The sequence below is a fragment of the Camelus bactrianus genome, chromosome 22 (genome assembly GCF_048773025.1).
Source record: "Camelus bactrianus isolate YW-2024 breed Bactrian camel chromosome 22, ASM4877302v1, whole genome shotgun sequence".
In the NCBI taxonomy this organism is placed as follows: Eukaryota; Metazoa; Chordata; class Mammalia; order Artiodactyla; family Camelidae; genus Camelus; species Camelus bactrianus.
Genome location: NC_133560.1, coordinates 9,405,852 through 9,429,286, shown reverse-complemented (window position 1 = coordinate 9,429,286; position 23,435 = coordinate 9,405,852). Strand labels below are relative to the sequence as shown.

The 23,435-nt window shown below is 53.8% G+C and overlaps 1 non-coding gene across 1 annotated transcript; it reads left to right on the top strand.

The window, feature by feature from the left end:
• The first annotated feature begins 2,355 nt into the window (after positions 1 to 2,355).
• On the top strand, positions 2,356 to 2,428 carry TRNAA-GGC (transfer RNA alanine (anticodon GGC)). The gene has a single exon. It is a non-coding gene; the product is annotated as a tRNA-Ala (tRNA).
• Positions 2,429 to 23,435: the final 21,007 nt, after the last annotated feature.

Sequence of the window (23,435 nt, the reverse complement as noted above, 5' to 3'; positions counted from 1 at the left end):
ACACCATGGAACCCACTGTACCATGACAACACAAGAGACATTGTTAGCACCAACTAATCCATCGCTACCAGCGATGGTAGATGCTCCATAAACACCAAATGAGTTAACAGGCTGACTCACACACTGGGCACAGTTGGAGTGGCTGAAACCTCATCCCCTGGGCTGACATCAGAGCCCAGGACCCTGTGCAGGTGGGGGTCGGGGTGGGAGATGACATGCAGTGTGGGGAGATGGGGAGTAAGTAGTCTTAAGGGTCCACAAAAACATTTCAATTTATTTTAAAACAAGAAGCAAAAAATGAACATCATCGAGCCTGAATTATCTTTATACCAATTGCATAAAGTTTTAATCTTTTTTTAAGAGGAAGGGGTCATGCAGGCATGAATGCTTGGGATCCATGGATGTCCTGGTGGAGTCTTAACTCCTACGGGCAGGGCCCTGCGAGGGGCTTTCCGCTGTTGTCTCGTTTTATCCTAACAGCTTGGCAGGTATCACCATACCCATCTTGGAGGCGCGAGGGAACTAGGGTTATGTGAAGTTGATCTGCACTAACCACAAGCCGGGGGCGGCTTTGGAGACCTCTGACTGATCTGGCCCCCAGGAAATGGCCCGATGAAAGCAGGGCACCTTAGGCTGCACTGAGCTGGGTCAGAGCTGAGTCTCCAGCCTGGCTCTCCTGACTCCAGATCTCCCACTCCCTGCACTCATGCCTCTCTCACCTGGAAGGCACGTGTTTCCAGAAACACAAAACGGCATGGGGACTGGTTTCTCTGTCAACCCGCTACCTGATCTATAGACAGGCAATGTCCTGGCTGAGCCCCAGGAACCTTCCCGGGGGGAAGGCAACCTTCACAAGGCCAGTGACGCTCATAGCTGTTCAGCGGGAGCCCGAGGAGGGCTGTCCGAGGGCCCGCACCATCAGAGGAGCTGGCCCGTCCTGCGGGGCCCAGTGGGTCTGACCCTACACACAGACTCAGCCTCACCCTGCCCCCAGCCTGGATGGGTGCCGTGTGATCCCTGCCTCCGGGAGCACCCAGTCACGTGGCGACCCCAGGGGCTGATGGTCTGGGTGAGTCCTGAGCAATGGGCAGGTGAAGACAGTACATGTGTGTGTGGACAGGGTAGGTGGGAGCACACGTGTGGAAGGCGGGTAGGCACAGAACATCCCAGAGAAGGACCAGCAACTGTAGACTCTGGGGCAGGAAGACGAGGCCAATGAGATGAGGGAGCGAGGACAAGAAAAAAGCCAGGAAGGTGGGGGAGACAAGATGACATCAGGCCTTGGGGGCCTTTAGAGGAGCTTGGAGTTTATTCTGTGTACAGTGGAAGCTGCTGTAAGATATAAGCAGGGGAGTGACATACTTTGACTGTGGTTTTTCTGCAGTAACTCTGGCTGCTGCCGTGGAGATGAGATTGGAGGAGGTGAGAGAGGTGGAGGGAAAGCGGGGAGACCAGGTTTGGGGCTGCTGTCATCAGCTGGGTGGTGGGTACTATAGGCTCAGGCCACAATACCTGCAAAGGAAACGCCAAGAAGGATTTGGGACGTCTGGTAGAGGAGAAAGAGTAAGCGACTCTTCTGGGGAGACGGAGCTCAGAGGGCACGTCAGGGACAAACCACCCAAGGAGAGATGATGAGTAGGGTTTTGAAGACTGAATAGAAGTTTGCTCAGAAAGTGAAGGCTAAGGGGTTTCTCCCAACTATGAGACCCACGTGGGCCAAATCACAGAAGGGAAACCCTCAATGGCTGGATGAGGCTGGAATACAGAGAGTACAGGGGGGCCCGGCAGGAGGGGAAAGTGTTGGCAAGTCAGGGCCTCAAAGAGCCTCGAATGCCGTGTTGAATTTGGACTTGGTCCTAGAGAAGTAGGGAGCTGCAGGAGCCACATGCTTAGTTCACAGCTTGGATTCCAATGAAAGGACTAGGAACCGTTTTCCCAGGCAGAAGCCATGAATGAATTACTCAAATGCGCAGGAAAATCCATTTTAAAAAATCAAGAGTTGATAAAGACGCCTGGAGGAGCAATCCCGGCTTCTCCTGACTCCTCTCCTCACCGTCTGCAGATCCCCAGGGCAGAGGGACTAAAGCGGGGAGAAACGTCCGGGGGAGAAGCAGCGAGGATGGGCGGTCTCGCTGCCCTCTAGCCTCAGCCCAGCCGGAAGCGGGGATCCCACCCAACGCGAGAGCTGGTGGGATGATTTCCCATCCTCACCCTGATAAGCTTTTAAATTTTTCAGAGACACTTTTTTCTTAACCTGTGGGGGGGGAAAAAAAAAAAAGAATTAGCTCATGAGAGCCACTGTTTTACATCTAATGTTCCTAAGATGGAGCTAGATATATAAGAAAATGAGTCAGGGGAGGGTATAGCTCAGTGGTAGAGTGCATGCCTGGCACCCATGAGGTCCTGGGTTCAATCCCCAGTACCTCCATTAAAAATAAATAGGTAAACCTAATTACCCCCTCAAAATAAATAATTAAAAAGATATAACTTTTTAAAAACAGAAAACAAGTCAATTTAAAGACAAACCTTATGCAAATGGTAGTAGAAGATACCGATTGTAGTGTCAGGACTTGGATGTTGCGGGACACCGAGTTCTTTAAATTTTGGCGGGGGGTGGGGTGCCGGGGATGTGGTGGCTGTAAGTCTGGCGTGTGGGGCTTGGCGATCTGAGGTTTGCAAATACAGCTTTATAAAGGGACAGGGTGGGACCCCGGCAGAGTAAGGTGGTGATGGGGATGCAGGGTACGCGGACTTGCTCTCTGTGGAAGCTCCCTAGCTGTGTTCCTGCACGAGGCTCTGCGCTCACTGCCCTTCAAACACGCCCCGAGACAGCAGACTGCGGGGCTCAGGCCCTAAGTCCCATCACTGGTTGACACAGAAGCCCTTTCTACAGAAAGGACCGGCACGGGGCGCAGAGGGATGGAGAAACACCTTCCCTCTCACACAGTGAGACAGTGGTGATGCCAAGAACAAGGAGCATGAAATAACCAGCTTATTCCGTGCCAGGTCCTGCTGTGGGCACTTTACATGAAATTCATTGCCTGCTCCTCCCCCCAGCCCGTGAGCTTGGCATTCGTATCTCTTTTCCAGGTGAAGAAACTGATGCTCAGAGTGATCGGGCGAGTTGCCGAGGTGATCTGGCTGCGGCCGAGCCGGGATTCCAGCCCAAATCTGGCTGATTGACACCAAAGCCTGGAGTTGAAGTGAACGAGCCGAAGGCAGCGACGCCGCAGTCCGGAGGCCAGGCTGGGCTGCAGATGTGTTTGGTTTGGCTTGCTCCGAGCTTAATTCTTTTCTAATTGGTTGGCAACATGGAAGGACTGAGAGACTTCATATGAATACCCATCGTCCTGACTGCTCTAAGCAGAGCCGCTGATCTGGCCAAGCTGGGCCCACTTCTGCACCTGGCAGCACAGTGCCTTGACCTTGGACTTCCAGCCTCCAGAACCACAGGGCTGCCCCTGTGGCCAAAGTCTCTGCTCTGGGCTTTTCCACAGACCCCACCGGTCCCTATCACCCCCTCACCTGCCCACCTCACTCCTTTCTGGGGTCCGAGAGGCAGGAATCTGAGATCAGAATGTCCAATTTGCCTTGTCCCCAGTGGACACACGGAGAGCCCAGGCCGCCCTGAGAAGACCTGCTCCGTCTCCACTCAGCCTTGGCCCCCACTCACTGCCTGGAGCTTCTTTGTGTCCACAGTCACCCAGAGTGGGGAAGGCATGCATTCATTTCCTCCCACTGCTGCAACAATTTATCATGAATTCACTGCCTCAAAACAATACGTATTTATTCTCCTACAGATCTGGAGGTCAGGAGCCCAAAATACATTCCGCTGGTTAAAACCAAGGTATCAGCAGGGCTGTGTTCCTTCTTGAGTTCCCAAGAGGCTGTCTGGGTTTGTTCAGGCTGCAGATGGGGTGGCTCCTAAAGCACAGAAATTTATTTCTCACGGTTCTGGAGGCTGGAAGTCCAAGGTCAAGGCACCAGCCTAGCAGGGCGAGCCCCTCTTCCAGGTGACAGGCTTCTCACTGTGTCCTCACAAGGGGGGAGGGGCAAGGGAGCTCGGTGGGGCCTCTTTTATAAGAGTGCAAATCCCACTCATAAGAGTGGAGTGACCCTTTCTCCTCCCACCTCCTAATCCCACTGCATTGGGGGCTAGGATTTCAACAGATGAATTTGGGATGCACACTTTCAGACCATAGCAGAAGCTGTTTCACGGCCTTTCCCAGCGTTTAGAGGCTGCCCACCCACATCCCTTGGCTTGTGGCTCCCTCTTGACCTTCAAAGCCAGCAGCGCAGCGTTTTCAGATCTCTCTCCCTGTTATAAAGACCCTTGTGGTTACACGGGGCCACCTGGGTCCTCAAGGGTCATCTCCCCAGCTCAACACCCGTCACTCACTCACACGTGCAAAGTCCCTTTACCAGGTCAAGTGCATATTCATAGCTTCTGGGGGTGAGGATGCTGACATCTTTGGGATGGTGACTCAGGCTCCCCCAGGGGACGGGTTCAAGGTTCGATATGAGCGCTCGGAAAAGCAGAGAGTGAAACTCATGGCTGTGTCGTTCTCAGCGCCCTTTTCCGACACCGTGCAGCCTCCTTGACAAGAAAACGTTTAAATCCTGATGTTTCATTGGCAGTGGGCAGAGAAGGGCAGGGTGAGGATTTGGGTAAAAGCTGAGTGAGGAAGCCCCCAAGCGCAGGGATCCTGGGGCTGCGGGGCTTCACTGGAGAAACACGGTGGGGTCCGTAACAGGAACACAAATGGGAGCGGGGCAGCTCTTGGGTCCTTGGCTGGGCCCCTCCCTGTGTTCACCAGCCCCACCCATCGCCATGGGGGGCTTCTGGCCCTCTCCCCGAAGGCCTCTCCAGTCTCTCCCCGCTCATCCACACTCCACAGAACTTTCCTAAAATGCAAGTCTGAGTGCTTCCCTCCACACCTGCCATGGCTCCCAGGAGAAAATCCAAGCTCAGTGTCCAGCATCCCGAGGCCCATGATTTGGTCCCACTACCGTCTCATCCCTTTTGATCTGGAGAGAGCGCTGGGCAGGGGGCTGGGAGCTCAGAGCCTCCTGTGCCCTGATTGCATCAGACACATTCACATTCTGCATGTGAGTGGTTGCCCCTGCTTTATAAATGAGAAAAAAGTGCCCAGAGAGGTTGAGTGGTTTTCCCAAGATCACACAGCTAGGAAGAGGCAGACCTGAGGTTTGAATCCCGCTCCTTCAACTTCCCTGAGGCCTGACTCTGGGCCTGACAAAAGTGTGCAGGAGTGAGGACCACTGTGGGCTCTCGTCAGCATCTTCCAGCTCTGACTGTAGCTGGTGACGTGGGGAGATGTACATCCAGCAGAGGGTAAGGTTTGCAGCCTCGGAGACAGCCTGCCTGGGCCGGGATGCTGGCTCTGTTGACTGCCAAGTAATCTTCCCCAGGTGGGGCTCACTTTGGGTTCGTAAGACCCTGTCTGTCAGGAAGCATCGTAAATGGAAAGCCAGTGAGGTCGTCAGCCCCAGACGGGGTCCCTGATGCTGGAGGGATGATTCGTGGCACATGACTGGGACTTAAGACAAAAGCCTGCTGGGATGAGGCTCCACGGGGCACCCTGTCCCGCCCTGCCCTGCCCTGGGATGCAGTTCACAACCCTGGTGGCAGCAGTGACAGTCCTCTCTCTGCCAGCACCACAGCAAAGCCGAGGCACGCTGCCCTTTCTCTGGGCTGACCCCTCCTCTGCAGCTTCCTCTCACTCAAAAATGGGGGCAAGCCAGACAGGAGGGGTAACCCAGGCTCACCGCGACATGACAGCACCCTAGGGCTCCAAACCCATCAGTCAGTGCGGTCATTTCGTTAGCGGACCATGAGCAACCGCAAGTTCCCTGCATACCCCACACCGGGTGCAGCTGGCAGGACCACAGCTGGCCCGGCCCCACTGTTCACTTTATCCTGCCTGTGACTAGTATTACTATTTTCATCACCTCATCGGCAGGAGGAGCGGGGCCGGTGACCAGGGCGCGGTGCCTGGACGCTGCGGCCTCAGCCCGGGCCTCTGCTCCACTTGGTCAGGCCGAAGCTGCGCTCTCCGCTCTCCCCACTGACGGGCACACAGCAGCATCACGGTGACTCCAAAGCCCCCTTTCTCCATCACTTAAGTCTCCACGCAGTTCAACTTTCTACTAAGTCAACTGTCTTAGTCCATCCTATTTCTGTTGTTAAAACATGCAAAGGATTTTCAAAACACAGACATGTCATTTCATGTGTATCAACTCCTTAACCAAATGCACTTTAATTGAAGTCTTGATGCGCGTAGATCAGACACGTTCCTTCTTTTCTGAGCCTGGGATTCCGTGGCATGGGGGTGATGGGGATGGTGGGGGTGATGCCACATACTCCCTAAGGTTGTTTTGAATTTTCATTCATTCATTCAACATGTTGATTGAACACCGGCTATGTGTCAAGCAGATTGCTCTGTGTGCGGAATAGCTTGGTGAACAAAATTCACACAGTCCCTGCTCGTCAGAGCTCAGCACTGAGAAAGGGAGACAGGAAGTAACAGTCACCTGAGAAAGTAGAGAATGACACGTGTGTCGGACCAGTGGAAGACAGAGGATGGGGAGCCAAAAGAGAGAGCAGTGATATACTTGAGAACTGAACACCAAGGCAGGAGGAATGCGGTGGGCAGGTCCCAGGAGGAACAGCTCTGCAAGGGCTTCCAGGTGGAGGCAGAGCTTGCAGGTCCCTCCCCTGGTCACAGCCTCAGTTTCCTCATCTGTGGAATGGGTGAGGCATTTCTATCCTGCAAGGCTGACTGAGGGCGACATGGGGAGATGCACATCCCACAGAGGGTGAATGTTCAGTGCAGAGCGAGTCAGAGAGATTGCGGTGTCTGTGTGTGGGGAGGGGAGGGGTGGGGGTGCTCCGATCCAGAGCATCTTTGGAGACAGCCTGCCAGGGTTGGGACGCTAGCTTTGTTAATTACCAAGTAATCTTCCCCAGGGTGGGGCTCACTTGGAGTCTGTAAATGACTCCCTGCAGAGGCACCCCCACACCAGGAGAACTGCCAGCTGCAGGAGGGTGAGCACGCCTGTGGGGGTGGGGGCTCCAGGCACCAGGAAACCCCAGGACCCCACACAGGGTTTGCCCAGCAGGCACCAAGCTGGGCCTGGGGACACTGGAGTGACTCAGAGGTGGTCCTGGCCCAAGGTCTCTGTCCCTAAACAGACACGCCCTGTGTGATCAGCAGGGACAGGGACACAGACCCTGGTTACCCTCACAGCCCAGGAGGCGCCGGCGGCCTCCAGATTTCCTCAGGGTTCGCTTTGGACCGAAGGGGCATGCTGGGATCCCCATTTGCACCACACGGCTCCGAGGAAGGTGCAGACTGGGGCTCATGTCGGAGAGCCGGGCGGCTGCTGCGGAGCATCAGTAGATGCGGGCAGGAGATGAAGGAAGTCTCCCTGGAAAGGAGAAAGAATGAAAAGATCTTTGAGCCAGGCCCTGACGATGAAAAGGAATCCAGCTCGCCTGTAAGAGAGGAAGGCGGGCAGGGCGATGCGGAGGATGGTCTGGGGGAGCGCAGGGCGGGCTGTGGCGGGCGTAAGGGCCCTGCCTGGTGCGCGGGGTCCGCCCGCAGGCATGGGGGGGGGGGGGTGCCGAGGGCTGGCGACGGCGCGCGCGGGAACGGGCCTCCCCCGGACAAAGGCAGCCCCGGGAGGCGTCCGCGAGCGCGTGCTGTCCCCTGGCGGCGAGCCGCTCCCCGCGCCGCGAGCCCGGAGCTGCCTTTGTTTTCCGGTTCCAGCTCCCGCCGGGGCGGGCTGGGAAGTCTGGAAGCCCGGGATCCAGGCCCCCTGCGCGGCCGACCGCGATGCCAGGGCCGTGCGCCGGAGCCAGTTCGATCCCTGGCACTGAAGCTCGCGGCCTGCCCGCCCTCTCAGAGCCTCAGTCTCCCCCAGTGTAAAATGGGGAGAAGGAGGACTCGGACCCACGGGATTGTGGGGGGATTGGCGGTGCTTCTGCTCCAAGTAGCAAGAGATGCTGGTTGAGGCTTTCGGCCCCCCAGCCCCACTCCCCGTGAGAATTTGGGTACCGAGAGGAGGCCGGTGCGTATGAGCGTCTGACACATCCTTTGATTCTGAACTGACCCCGTAGAGCTACCGACTGGGGCTGAGCAGAGAATGAAACCAAGTCTCTGCCTTGGCCGAGCTCGCACACGAGAGAGGGACCCAGTCAGTACATGAACACAAAGTTCGACCTAGAAGAATCCAATTGACCGCGCAGCATCCCGGACTCGCTCTGTCTGTCCCCTCCAGAGGCAGCCTGGTTGAGAGAAAATTAAAGACTCTAAAGGAACAATCCTGGGCTCAAATCCAAATCTTCTTTCTCCCATCTGTATGACTCGGGCATAACCAATCACTTGTCTGTGCCTCAGTTTCCCCCTATATATAATGGGCACAACCCCAACCACCACGGGGCAGTGAGAACTATAAGGAATAAGACCGTAGGATAAAGGGAGGGTAGGCCTACAGGAGGTGGGGAGGATAGCACCCCTGTGATGCGGAAGGAAGGGGCAGCTCTGTCACGGGGTCCACAGAGCCCGGAAGTGGCTATCTGGGGAAGGGCATGCTAAGCAGAGGGAACAGAAGGTGCAAAGTGTTTGGGGAGTGGATAAGACGCGGATACCTGGGGGTGGGGGAGGGGGATATTGGAGAGAATAATACTGGGGGGCAGATGGTGAGTCCCTTGTAGGTCTAGGTAAGTGCTTTGGGTTTTATTCCGAGTGAGATGGAAGCCACTGGAAAGTCCTTGCCAGAGGAAGGCAGGATCTGACTTTAATTTTAAAAGGACCACTTCGGCCCCTAGGAAGCCGGAAGTAGCTGAAATGTCCCAGGCTTTCACAGGGAGGTTGTGGTGTGGGGTGAGCAGGGATCAGGCTGGAGTCTGAGCCATTGCATTGCTGACTGACGGGATGGGGAGCAGGGGAGAGAGAGTCAAGGGTTGAGCCCCAGCACCCGACAGGATGGAGATGGGGGGAGGGATGTGGGAGACACAGTCTGGTCCAGTCTTTGCGCTGCCAGTCTTGGTCTCTCATCAGTCGCCAGGACAGCACCACGGCGGGGCGGGGGGGGGGGTCCCTAACACCCGTTAAGGATGCAACACTGCAGAGGAGAGGCAATCCCCAGCTTGGAGTGGGAGCTGTGAGCTGAGGCGTGAAGATCAGCCGTGGGGACGTCAGCATCGGCTCTCCCCGCAGCGTTCCCTCCCGCGGGCTCAGTGCTCTGCCTGCCGAGCCTCCGCCAGGCTTCCCCCGCGCCGGGGTGCAGGGACTGGCGCTGCAGGTGAGAAAGCCAAGATGGGAACCTGGACGCGGCCGCCTGACTGTGAACCTCTGAGCTGGGTGGCCTTTCTGGGCAGGCAGAATGGGCCGCCCAGGGCTTGGGTCGCGCACGCCAACCTCCTAAGTCTGAGTGCGGCTCCGGCGAGCCTTCCTCTCAGTGGTCCTGCGGGTGCTGGCTGTGGGGATGTGCTTGTCACGCTGAACTGCTCCAGGTTGACGGGCACCCTCCTCTGTTGCTCAGTAACAGGAAAGGCATTGCCCCACAAATGAGGACCTGACACTTTCTGTGTGGGTGTGCGTGTGCACACATGTGCGCATATGTGTGCACCTGTGCATGTGTACATGTGTGTACGTATGTGCACTAGCGTGCATGTGTGTGCATGTGTGTACGCATGTGGGTCTGCGCATTCATGTGTGGGTGTGAGCATGGGATGGGGAGCACGGAAGGAGAGGGATGTTGCCAGGTGCCTTGCCCACCCCTCAGTACCTGACCCTGCCTGATAGCCACGCTTGTGCCCAGAGGAGGAACTGAGATCAATCCACCCTCCCTCCCCAGATCACGAGCACTTTAGGGCAAAGCCAAGGGGTTCACTCCACACTACTGGGGGGCCTTGCGTGCCTTTGGAGCACAGGTGAGTTGAATGAAGAGATAAAGGGATGGCTTCTTTGTTACGCAGCGCCCTGCGCTCATGTCCCTGAATCTCACACTGACTCTGTGACTGTGACTGCAAGTCTCATTTCACAAGGGAGGAGTCATGCTCAGAGAGGACAATGCTGGGTCTCAGGAAGCAGGGACAGGGGCAGGGGATGGAGGGGGCTGGCTCAGGCCAGAGCAGCCTGCAGACCCTCTTCTCCCTCCATCACCTCTGCTGTGCTGAGTCGGGGAGGAAAGCCTTGTTGGTGTCATCCAGACCAGATCAAGTCCTGGCTAATCTCCGCTCCCTGGGCAGCCTTGCGTCAGTCGCTGCCCTTCTATGTCACGCAGTGTTTTACTCTGCAAAATGGAAGATTATAGTACGTACCCCGGAGGATGGGCTGGAGAACAGGATGAGACCATCAATGCACGGCGTGCCCTGGAATAATGATTGAAACTGATGTCACTGAAGGCTTGCCATGTGCCAAACACCATTCTGAGCTCTTTAGATTTCATATCAAATAGCATCGCAGAGCCCTCTGAAGTCAATACTGTTATCCTCCTCGTTTTACGGATGGGGAAACTGAGGCTCACAGTAGAGCAGGGGCTGTCACATCCTGGTAAGTGAAACCACATGGCTTAGATGGTGACACCTTGAGTGGCTGTTACTATTATTCCCCACTCTTGAAATTAGCATTCTTTGGGTTGAAGGACGCTAAAGTTTGAGTCCTCTCCCCTCTCCCCTCCTCCACCCCCAGGGAAGGGTCCCAGGGCCCTAAGGGGCTGAGGAGCTGCGGGCTTCATGCAGAGGTCGGGAGCCCCCTCCAGGCTCCGCCAGGCTGCGCAGGTGACCTGGCTGTGGCTACACTGCCCTCCAGTGGCGGGGACGCAGCATCGCCCCTGGTGCAGTGCCTCGGGCTGCCCAGACCACAGCCTCCTCCGGGAACAACGCTGTTCCTTGGATGGAGCCCAGCTGGGTCTCCCGCGTGCTCTAAAATCAATCCGTTTTCATGCATTTTCCGGCGCGGGAACTAAGCAAGTCTTCGAGTAGGAGCTTCTGGAGACAGCACCTGTCCCCCTTTTCTGCGCCTTGTGTCAGTGACATGCTGGTAAAAGTTTAACAAGTGTCTTCCAGGGCATAAAACCGGAATGTGCAGCATTTGCCAGTTTCCCTAGTGCAAATGTTACCAGCACGGCCGTCCCTGAGCGGGAAGCGCTCAGAGGAGACGCATACACTCACGTCCGTCTTTGGCGGCTTTTTGTTTGACCAAAAATGAAATAATGCCTCATACGTTTCTCTTTGACTTGCTGTTTTCACTGAAGGATGGTGGCCATCTCCCCAGGTCATCTGCTCTGTAGTGGGTGCATGGCGATCCCCTGGAGGGATTACCTCAGTTTATTCATCTCCCTGAAACCCCCTCAGGAGCCCTCCTCAACCCTGATCATTCATTGACACACACATCTGGCCTTCTGCAGTTTGCTGGGTCCGTGAGTCGGAGTCCTTGGGGCATGTTCAGAGCCCCCTGTATTGGGAAGGAAGATGCTCTCCCTCGCTCTGTGCCCACCCTGGACCTCTGGATGGAACTGGAGGCGCGTGCCCTGGACTCCGCAGAGTCACAAGCAAGTGGAGACCCTGGTCTGGCTTCCCCAGCAGCCCTGGGGACCAGCAGCCTCCTCTGCCTCCCAGCACCTGTCTGCCTCAGATGCCCCTTACATATGACCCCCATGGGACTTACCGAAACCTCACGCTTTTGGTTTAAATGGACCAACCCGGCCTTTACCCTGGAACCCCACTCGCAGACCCTCATAAAGGCGTCCTGCCTCCCTGTCCACACTCTGCCTCGCCCTCCCCAGGCAGCCCCTCAGATTGTGCCCTGCATTCCTCCAGGTCCTGGAAGAAATGCACTTCTCTATTCCAATTCCTCTTGTCTGTGTTTGAGACCCGCCTCTTTTTCTGACATCCTGTGCCGGTGTTAGCAGTGTTCATTCAACAAGGTCAGACCCCACTCCTCGCCCTGGGGTTTCCTCCTCATGCTTTCCCAGGCCCTGACCCCACCCTACCCCAGGGCTGTAAATTCCCACCTGCCCACATCGTGTTCATATACGGGGTTGTGCCCTCTCTCCCCGCCTCAAGACCCCTCGGCAGTGTCCCTGCACCCATCATGATGGCCCCCTTGGATAAAGTCTTCCTTATCAATTTCAACAAGTGTTATGAGTCATTTTCTTTCTTTTTCTTTTCTTTTTCTTTTTTTAACAATAGCGTGGATTTGGGAGTGAGAGCGGCAGCCTCAGGCTGCACCAGCCTGTCACTGGTTGTGTGACCTTGGACAAGTCCCAAGTCTCTATTTCATTATCTATACAATGTTGCACGGAGAGGGTCTGGCTCGAGCGAGTCACGTGGCCACCACTGGGCGCAAGGCCAGCTGGGGAATGTAGTTCCCAGCTGGGCAGCTCTCTCTCCAGAAACAATGCCACACCTGTAACTCCCAGGTGGGGAGGATGCCTGCATGACGTGCGGAACACGTAGAACCATGCCGGGCCCGGAGCCAGGGCTTAATCAAGGTCACCGTTTATATTCAACCAATATCCACACATTACTTTAAAAATTAAAATGGAACAAAAAAAGTTTATAAGAAAGGTTAATTCTCCCTCCCATCCCCGAGTCCCTTTGCTAAGAAAACCAGTGTCATCAGTTTCTAGTACCTTCTCCCACTACGTGGAGTATGTGCATATGCCCTCAGGTATGTAAAAGTACAAATACATATACTTATCTTTTTTAAAACAATAGTGATGTGCTACGTATTCACTTTGTTTCCACTTAACAATGTATCTTGGTGATTGTTCCAAATTTGCAGCCAGAGAGATCAGCCACATTCTACCAGCGCACCGTCTCCCAGTAAATGATGGGGATGTAATTATTTACGCCGTCTTTCTACTGATGGGAAAAGATGTTTATGTAATTTTTGTCTTTTTCCAACTGGGTCAAAGAAAGACAAATGAACAACCCGAGGGCTGCCGGTATGTGACACTGAGGATGGGGGCCTTGACTTATTTCGGGAAAGGAGTTGCAGGGGGCAGGCCTCTGGCTCTGACAGGGGTGTGCTCAGAGCCTCAGTGGACTTCGCGAGTCCAGACAGGGCCCCTTCGCGAGTCCAGACTGGGCCCCTTCTGCTCTCTTCCCCAGCCAGCTCTTTGGAAAAAGGATCAAGACCTGGGTCACAGGGACACGTTGCAGATGCCACCAAGGCCTTGGGAGGAACCAGGGCCTTGACCAACAGAGCGAGCATGCAGCTTGGAGATGTCAATGAGATCTGAACCTTTTTTTCCCCTTTTTTAATGAATTAAATGAACCCCTCCTGCTTTTTCAGCTTTGACCAGGTCATGGATTTTGGCTGCTGATCTGGCTCTTCCTCACGCAATGTGACTGCTCCCCCACCACAAAACAGCTGGAGAGAGAAAGAGGGCACCTGCAGTGGCCTAGAGCCCCTGGCTGGAGGGGACGGTCCCTGCTCCCTCCAGAGCGCAGCCTTCTCTGGGTGCAGCTTGAAAACGATTCACCGAGTCCCCCCCTTACTTTCCAGCTCCAGTGTCTGTCTGTGGGTTTGCACTGAGCTCACCCAGCACCCCAGCCACCTAAGTAAACAGGGGACGAAACCGGACCGTGTGGTCAGGGCTGCTAAGTGGGGCGTGAATGAAGGGGGCCCAGCTGGAGAGTGCAGGGCAGTGGCAGGGGTGGAAGCCAGGCTCCAGCTTTGCCTGCGGCCAGTTCATTAAGCCCTCTGCACTGCATTTATTTTTCTGCACGCGGACCGACAATGCTAGAACTTAAGACAAGATGAGATCACGACTCCTAGCTCAGCGCCTGGCACTGAGTGCTTCACAAAAACCTCCACTCCTCCTCCTTGGAATGTCATTATCTGGCGTTACTGCGTGTCATCATCATCATCACGGTCACTGTTTCTGTTATTAGCATTAAACGTTTTATTTATTATTAGCATTAAAGGCCTTGAGGCCTGAGCAGGAAGGCGTCTCCTTGAAGCTGCTTTTCTCTGTGCGGCCAGCAGAGGGCGCCATTGTCTGACACAGGGGCCGCCAGCCAGGCGGTACCCACAGGAGAGAGGCAGCTGGGATCAGCTTTCTCCTTTCTCCGCCTGACCTGGGGCCACGGGGGGCGGGCAGGGCGGTGGTCTCTGGGCCCCAGGTTATAACACAGCTCATCACTGCCCACCTCCCCAGCACAGGCGCATCCAAGGAGCCTCTGCCTGGCTTCCCATCTTGGGGAGCTCTGACAAGCCCACCTCCGGACCATTTCTTTCTGTCACCTCTTACCAACATATGTCTCGGGTTTTAATAAAAATCTCCGAGGAGACTGATCAGAGGAGGCCCCGTGGATCTCCCTCCAGGATCTCTAGGCACGGGAGAGTCAGATGGAACTGGGTCTGAATCCCTGGTTCATACTCCCATGCCCTGCGGCCCCTCTGAGCCTCAGTTTCCCCATCTGTAAAAACGGAAAGATTTCCTCTGAGGCCTGGAGGAGCTGGTGTCGCCCCATCCGGGGGCTCAGTCAGCGGGGTGGGTCTGCCTTTCTTCTTCAGACCTTGGAGAATTTTCCCTAAGAGTCCCGGCCAAGAAGGCGCTAGGCTGCTGGTGGCAATGAGAATGGATTCACCTGTCATAGTTTCCCAGAAGCCATCACATTTGTTGGTGTTTAATCCTTACCTGAACTCCATGGAATAAGATACATTTTTATACCCATTTTATAGCCAACGTGTCACGGTGGGGTCATGCACAGGGTGTTTCCTCCGACTGAGGGCGAGTGGCTGTTCAGAGCTGGATGTGTCAATCGGAGTATCCTTGTCTCCGGCCCATTGGCGTGGACTGCTGATGGCCAGTGAACGCTTTCTCTGTCAGGAGCTCAGCTCAGTTCTTTGTAGGAGTCCTTCTATTTAATCCTCACAACAGCCTTGACGGATGGGGATGGTTTCTACATTTGTTTTACAGACAAAGAGATTGAGGTAGATGGAACTGACGAAGGAGCCGGGGTTGGAACGCAGGTTCCCTGACTCCAGACTCAAGCTGGTGACTACCAGCCTCCAAGGACGGAAGCGCAGGAGGGGGAGCCGTGTTCTCAGAAGCCAGGGGTCCGATCCTCACCCCTCCCTCCATGTGACCTTCTGAGCTCCAGCCTCCCCACTTGCAAAGGAGCGAGAACCAGGTTCCCTGCCAACTTGACTGGATTATCCTGAAGCTTATCTGGGAACATAGGTAGGACCTGGCTTCCGAAATGAAATCGGAGAGTGAGGATTCTAGCCGACCACACTCTGGAATTCAGACAAGCCCGGGCCTGTCTGGGAAAGGCCCGGGCAGACCCCCGCTCCAGGGGGTCCATTTAGTGAGATTTTTGGTTGTTCGTGACTGAAGGAGAATGAGGCAGTGGCTTTGCACACCGAGCCTGGGGGAGGCGGTGGCCAGGGTCCCTGGGGTCTGTTTTGAATACTGTCCCCCCAGCCAGCTCAGGCACCTCGGTCTGAGCCTGGTGTACCGAGGGGCTGGGGCTGGAGCTGAGGGACTGCTTGGCCAGGGGGTCCCTGAACCAGACCTCAGCACCCACGGATCCAGTGCGGGACCGGGGCACAAAGGGACTTAGTGACATGGCTCTGGAGAGGCATCTGAGGCAGAGGACAAGAGGACTGTCACTGAGCTCCTGTGGGACCCTCCAGGGTCCCTGGATGTGGGTGCCTGGCGGGGGTGGGGCTGTATCCTGGACTTATGACAGCTAAGGTGCAGCCACTGTCATGGTCCATCTGGGGAGATCTGAGTGTCAGCTCTGAAGGTCTGTAGCCATGGGTCGACTTGTGTCATTTCCAGGAGTAAATTCAGAGATGGGAGGTAATTTTCTGGCCAGGACTTTGGTCTGTCCCATGTCACTAATGAAGTGTCTTTGCCTGTTGCCAGGTTCTAAATTCAAAGCTTTGCTCCACCTTTGCAGACCAGGCGGTTGGTCTCACCTCTGGGCACAGCATCCCTCACCTGCCGAATGCAGGTAAAGACATCACTCCCAGGGCACTGGTGCTACTTAGTGAGACACGGTGTGATGTGCGTGATGTAGTAGGTGGCGCTCACTCATCTTTTCTTTCCTCCACTCTTTCTTTCCCCTTCCCTCCCTCCCTCTCTCCTCCCTTCTCTGTCTCTACCCTTTTCTTTCCTTTCTGCATTCATTCAAAATAACCTGTGATGCCCTATGTGGTCATTTGAGGGCCAGAGTTCATTAAGCCAGTTCAGAGCCACCATGACCATGAGCATCCAGCGGGCATCCGGGAACCAGTCGCCTCAGGGCATCGGGTGGACACAGTTCCAACGCAGCCCGCTGCTCCCTTACAAACACAGGATTGGCCAGCCATCTCCCTGGACACATCTGGTTTTCATCAGTGCTCCGTGAAACCATTTTGCCCAGTTTATTTTTTATCACTGCTGCCATGATCATTTGCCCTTTCCTCTCTAATCTTCACATCCCCGTTTCCTGGAGAGGCCGGTGAATATCTGAACATCAGAGAAGTCAGTCTCTGACTGCTGAAGAGGGATGCAGCACGGTGTGTGTTTGCTGGTGGGAGATGGGGAGGGAGACACACAGAATACAATCCACGAGGGACCTGCCCGGGGAAGATGGGACAGGTGGAAAGAAGAGCGCTTCCATGTTTGCCAAAAGGTGTGCCAGAGATGTTTCCATTCTTTGCTGCCAAAGGATGAGCGGAGAGTGGCTTTCTCTGCAAAGCCCCTTTCCTTTCCAAGAAGGTGGTAAAGTTGCATAGGGGTTTAAATGAAAAGTCAGCTGCCTCTGCCAGGTGAGGCCATGTCTGCAGAAGGATGAGACCTGGAGGACACCAGGGGAAATGAGGGCGCCGGTGGAGGGGCTGGTGTCCACTGAAATGCTGCTAACACTTGATACGATACAACATGTGCAACACATACAAACAATGACATCACGGTGAAGTAAAGAACAGTTTGTCAAGGTCTTTTTTTCATTCCTTTCCTGCCTCCAGCCAGTGAGCCAGCTATTTAAAGAGTACAAGGGATGACAGAGAAAAATGGACAAAGGAGATGAATGACGGTGCGGAAATCCAGGCTGTCTCTCCATCCATTCAGAGAGGGTGGATCTGAGGTTGTCCTGGGAGGTGGCAGCTCCTGAGAGGAGGAGGAAAAGGGGGCCCCCATGGATGGCAAAACAGAAGGTGGAAGCCTAGTACATGGACTTTTACAGCCAGATGGACTTGGGTTTAAATCCTAGCAACATCATATGCCAGCTGTCAGACACTGGGCAAGGTTTTTAAACTTCAATGTCTCAGTTTTCTCATCTGCAAAATGGGCAAGAAGATTAATGATAATGTAAGTACTCCTAGGCAGTTGTGATATTAAGACAGCGTCCATAGGAGGCACTCCAGAGAGAGGCTTCACCACCACTGCGATTTACAAAGCTGACGACTAGGAGGCTCTTTCTGTTCCTTGCTGTCCACCCCACCACCCCCCTTTCAAAGCCGTCACCAAATCCTGGTAAGACCTCCTTGAAAATACCTTCCCAACCCCTCCCTGCCTTCCACCCGCACTTGCACTGGCTCAGCTCACACGTCATGTCCCCTGACTGGTCCTCCTCCTCCAGTCCCCACTTCCAGTCCACCCCTCACCCCCTCGCCATGTATCCGCAGAGGGCGCCACCACGGAGATCTGACCCACACCCTCCAGTGGTCTCTGTCATCTACCGGACAGGACCCAAGTGTCCCAGCAGGGGAACTGTGTATGTCAGAAATGATTTGATTGAAGTGTCAGAAACTCAGGTCAAACTGGCTTAAGAAGGTAACAAAAAGGGGTAGGGGAGTCAGTTCAGGTGTTCCGAGGCAGCTGATGCCAAGATGGAAATACACATGTAAGAAATTTACGGATGGATACACTTCAGAAGGTCGAAGGGGAGGAGGCAGGCTGATTCAGCTCTGGTCCTGTGAAGGAGAGAAGGAAGGAAGGAGGGTTAGGTAGATTCGTGGACTGCAGTGCAATTTCTAACAAAGTTTTGGCCAGGCCAATAGGGAAGCTTAGAACCAAATCACCAGAGAGAGGGGACTCATAAGAATGGGACATGGGATGACACTAATGCTCTCAGATGCTCAGCCACTGGCTGGAAGCAGCCCTGTGTTGGAGGACAAGGAGGGAAGCTGGCCTGGGAGCAAATGTGGTGGAAGATGCAGAGGTCACACAGCAGCAGGTCTGAGTGGCACGTTTTCATGGTCACCACAGGGAAAGACCTGTAGGTTCACAAAATCCGAAAGTCCAGAATCAGCATGGCTTCAGGCATGGCTATATCAAGGTGTCCAAATGACATCTCCACAATATTTCTCCAATTCGGAGCCTTGCTTTCCTTGGTAAGGGCTCCATTTTCCAACAGGTTCTCTCCATATGGTGTTAAGATAACCATCAACAGCTCCAGTTTTATCTCCTCTTAGTTTCAAATCCAGCCGGAAAGAATCTACCTGTTTCTTTTCCAATTCTTTGAGCAAATGTCCCAGGAATAATAGCTCTGATGGGCTCTGTGCCCATCTCTGAACCAGTCACTGTGGCCACGGGGAGGGCCATGCTCTGACTGTCCAGTCCTCTGGGTTAACCATCACACCTGGAGCTGGAGGAAGACAGCTCCACCCACCACACCTGAGAGTGGGGGAGGGGTGGTTCCCTGAAGAACCTTGGGAAAAAACTGGGGTGCACTTAGCAGGAGAAAGGGAAATGGATGCTGAGTAGAAACAACACAGGTCTCCTCTCCATAGATCATTTTAATTTCTCCTGGAGGCACATCCACTGGTCCTTCAGTTATCTCTTGATGGAGAACAAATCACCCCAAAACTTAGTGACTTAAAGCATAGTAACCTACAACCTCTCGTGGGTCTGTGGGTTCGCTGGGCAGTTCCTCTGCTGGTCTCACCTGGGGATGCTCATTCACCTGGCTCCTCTCGCCCCCTGGGGTCCTCCACCTGCTCGCTCCCTCCACGTGCTGTCCTATCGCTTGGCAGTGGTCCAAGTGAGTCGCAAGGACCGCCCAGAGTGAGGAAGAGGGGGAACAGCCTCCACCTAGAAGGAAGGAGCAGCAAAGAATCCATGTTCAATCCACAAAGATGAAAACGAGACTGGGGAGCGGTCTAGATTTGGCTTAACAGCTGAAGGTCTATGGAGCTTTCCTCTTCCACTTTCCTGGCCAGGGGCACAGCCCTGAACCTCCATCTCAGCCTTTCTCTTTGGAGGTTTGGGTGTGGTGTGACAGCACGAGGGGGCTAGGGTGCTGGGTCTGGACCCGGGGGAACAGGTCACCGAGGCAAGGCATTTGGCCCCCAGCTCACCACTGGACTCTGAGCACTTGGTGGGGAGGACAGTGGGCATCTTCCACCCCAGTGCTGGGCCCAGGAAGCCGCGACGTGTGCAGACATGCAGACCCGTCCTGCCTCTGTCACTGGTGTGGGTGAAAGCTCCCAGCCCTCTGCTATTTCCCCAACACCCAGTGCAGCACCGGACACATGGCCGGTGCTCAATAAATGTTTGCTGGGCCGATGAGTAAACCCCTTGGAGCCTTATTTTCTTTATCTGAAAAATTGTAGTAACAACAGTAACAGTAACAACTAGCGTGGTCAGGGTGGTAATGCCAAGACCCATCTCTTCTTCACAGCCTGTGAGGCCCTGCAGGATCAGGACACAGATCGTGGACCTCTCCAGCCTCGTCCCACACCAAGTCCCATGGCCCTCTCTGCACTCCAGCCACCTGAGCCCTGTTCCAGTTTCTCAGACTCACCTGTCTCCTTTCCTCAGGACCTTTGCACATGCTGCGCTCTGTGCCAGATGCTCTTCCCTCTCCCTCCTCACTTAGTTAACTGCTGGCTGTCTCCAATATTCCAGTCCCACTAGCACTTCTTGGGATAAGCCTCTCCTGATCTTCTTGACCAGGCTGGGTCCTCCTGTTGTATGATTTCAGAGGGCTGTGTGACTTTTCTCCCTGGCTGTTCTGATTCAAATGCCAATCTTATCCAGAAGCACCCTCCCAGACACACCCAGAAATAATGGTTACCCAAATATTGTGGCCAGGTCAAGTGGACACATCTCATTGACCATCACAGAGGTGGGAGCTACAATTTGCATATTTACTGTTTGGTTAATATCAGGCTCTCCAGCCTCAGTTTTCTGAGACTAGCAATGAGTCTGATTCTTTCCATAGTATAAATCCAGAGCATGGTCCAGCATCTGGCACCTAATAAGTGCATGATACGTGCTGGGACTGGGTGGGTCGAGGGCTGGGTCAAGAGATAATGGCCTGGTGCGGTGCCTTGTGCCAGGAGGCATTCAATGAATTGTCAGTCCTCTCAGCCAGTATTAGTATCTGTTTGTTTAAGTGAGTGAATGATCGAATGAGTTGGTGAATGGTGGGCTGGCACTAGTCTATTGCATTAATTTGTGGGAGAAGACTGAAAGAGAAATTCAATTACAAATCAAATGTCAGAAAAAATTAAGCAAATCACTGCAACAGTTCCCCAGCGGTTCTTTTCATTATTCTTAAAATAGAATTTCTGCTGATGGGTTGGGGGGTGGGAAATAAATGAAAAAGCCACATCAGTGAAGAACAGTGACCCCAAGAGCTGACATCCCAGAACAGTCCAGGGCCATCAGTGACTTCATGATGGTCTGTCCTTGCTGCCACCACCACGCAAAGCTGGCAGAACTCCCTTCAAGCCATTCTGATCCCTGGGAGCCAAAAATTCACCAACGTCCTGTCTGCAGTTGACCTTCGTTCCTGTGCATTCTTAGGGAAGTACTTTTGAAACCCAACTCAGATGCTGCACAAGGACAGGAGGGTGAGTCTGGAAGTAAGTGCTCCCCCACACCCCTTCCCCATCATCACAGCTGCCAACCAGCAGGGGCCTCTGCAGGGCCCGCGCCCACACCAGAAACCGCCAATGGGCCAGGCTGGGACTTGGACCCTTACTCTATCATGTGAGAGGTGGAAGGGGCCCTTAGGAGCCTCCAGTCTGCTCCCTTTGGGCAGACCAGGAAGCTGAGGCCCAGAGAGGGAAACTGGACGCCCAAGGTCACACAGCCATTTAGGTCATCCATGTCGTGCCAAGTTATGTGGAACCTGAGCAAATGAAAACATCCGTAAAACCGATTTTATTGTAAAATTTAGTATTTTGGTCATATAATCTTTGCATTAACTTTGACGTTGGGAATATATTGCATTAAAATATTGCTTATCTTGATTACTGAGTTTTTTTGATATCCCTTTAAAATCCACTCCCAAGGCAAGTGCCTCACCCCAGGGAGGGAGTCAGGGTAGAGAGTCAGGATGGCATCCTGGACCTGTATTCCCTGCTGGGAAGTGCACTGCCCTTCCTCAGACGGGCAGCACACATCTGGATCCCAGTCCGGCCTCCAGCATCAGCCCCATCAGCCCCGCTTGGGTGACCATGGGCAGGTCACTGAACGTCTATGAATTTCAATTTTCTCCTCTAAAAATTTGGCAGCCCCCATTAGTTTTGTTAATTATTATTTTTTTAATTGAAGTATAGTCAGTTTGCAATGTTGTGTCAATTTCTGGTATGTATCATAATGTTTCAGTCATACATATACATGCATATATTCCTTTTCATATTTTTTCATTGTAGGTTGCTACAAGATACTGAATATAGTCCCCTGTGCTATGCAGAAGAAACTTGCTGTTTATCTATTTTAAATATAGTAGTTAGTATTTGCAAATCTCGAATTCCCAATTTATCCCTTCCTACCCCGTTCCCCTCCTGGTAACCATAAGTTTGTTCTCTATGTCTGTGAGTCTGTTTTTGTTTTGTAAATAAGTTCATTTGTGTCTTTCTTTCTTTTTTCTGTTTTAGATTCCACATGAGTGATCCTTATTTAACTGAGATTTTTTCCAAGGGTCTGCCCTGTGCCTGGGGATAGGGGCCTGAGTCAACATTATCATCTTCTCTTTTTCCTTTGGAAACAAGTCAATAGCTATTTGATGCTTAATATCCCAGAGGCCAGCCTGGATGCTCTCAGTCTCTTCGGCAACTGGTGGTTCTAGTCCGAGTAGGCTGCCCCCGTTCTGCTCAGAACCCTCCAGAAACCTGACCTCTGCCTCTCCCATCCTCCCCTCCCTTCCAGCCGCATTCCCCGACTCCTGGGCGTGAGATAAGACCGCTGTCTCCTGCTCCGTTCTCCTCTGTCTGGCCCAGCAGAGCTAGTGTGTATGATTTGAGTTTTCTATATTTATAGCGACGGGGGTGGGAGACCCCGGCAGGGGGTTGGGTGGCGGGTCCTGAGCTTCTGGGTCTGTGGAAGCCGCTGGCCACTGGGGGGATTTAAGTCTCTGCCCCGCTGGTTGTAATTCTGGAGCTGCTGGGGGTCGGGTCCCTCTGGCTGCGATGACAGGCCTTCAGCAGGCACTGTAATTGTAGTTAAAACCACCCATTTTCCTCCTGGCAAGCTGTAGTTAAAGAGGTGCTAGCGGGCAGCCTGCTTGTCTGCAGTGAGGCTGATCAAAGGGCTGAAGGCATCTGTTTTGTCTCTGTTTTCTTTCACCACCCCCATCCCCGCCCCCGTCCTTTGAAAAAAAAAATAGTTAAAAAGTAATTTATGAAAATGAATACCTGTCCTTCTCCGGAGGCTAAAAGGCAGCCGCATATTAGAGATATTAAATGTGAGCTGGGCGTTTTTTTTACACTTTGGTCAGTTTTATAATGAGAAAATTGGAGCCTGAGAATGCTCCTGACATATCTGCTCCCATTAAAACGTCTCGGCAGGGTTTTTATATTACCAGGTCCGACTTTACACCCTGAGGATTTCCTGAAGAAGATGAAACTCTCCGACCTCCCGTCCAGGACTGGCCGTAGTGTCCTGACTGGTCCACACCCGACTGCGGGCCTCCCAACCCACCTCTCTCCATTTGCCTGGAACTCAATGTAGAGGTTGTGCTGTGCAAGGTGGTCCAGGACTCCAGCCTCCACCTCTTCTAAGGGCCCTGCAGTTTCGGAACTTTCTCCTTATGTGACTGCCCCCCAAAAAGTTTTTCAAGGAAGCAATCCACCCACCCCATCCTCACACACTTTTCACTCAGTTTACACACGAGAAGGAAATACCTAGAGAAGAGCAGGGACCCAGAACCCGCTGGGGACTCTGAGGATGTGGTGCACGTTTGAGGAAACCTTAAGAGAATAATTCATTAAAACACACACACACACACACACACACACACACACAAACGCACAACACATGTGACGCCTCTAAGCCATGCTGAAGTTGGGAGAAGCCTCGCTCAGCCACGCTCCACTCTGCATGTAGACTTGGTGGGGAAGCGTCAGCTCCACGTGTCATTCTCATGGTCATTTACACATGAAAGCGTCACCATGCTGGTCCAGGAGGTGAGACCAGAGGGAGGTCTGGGTCCACCTGGCACCGTGCTA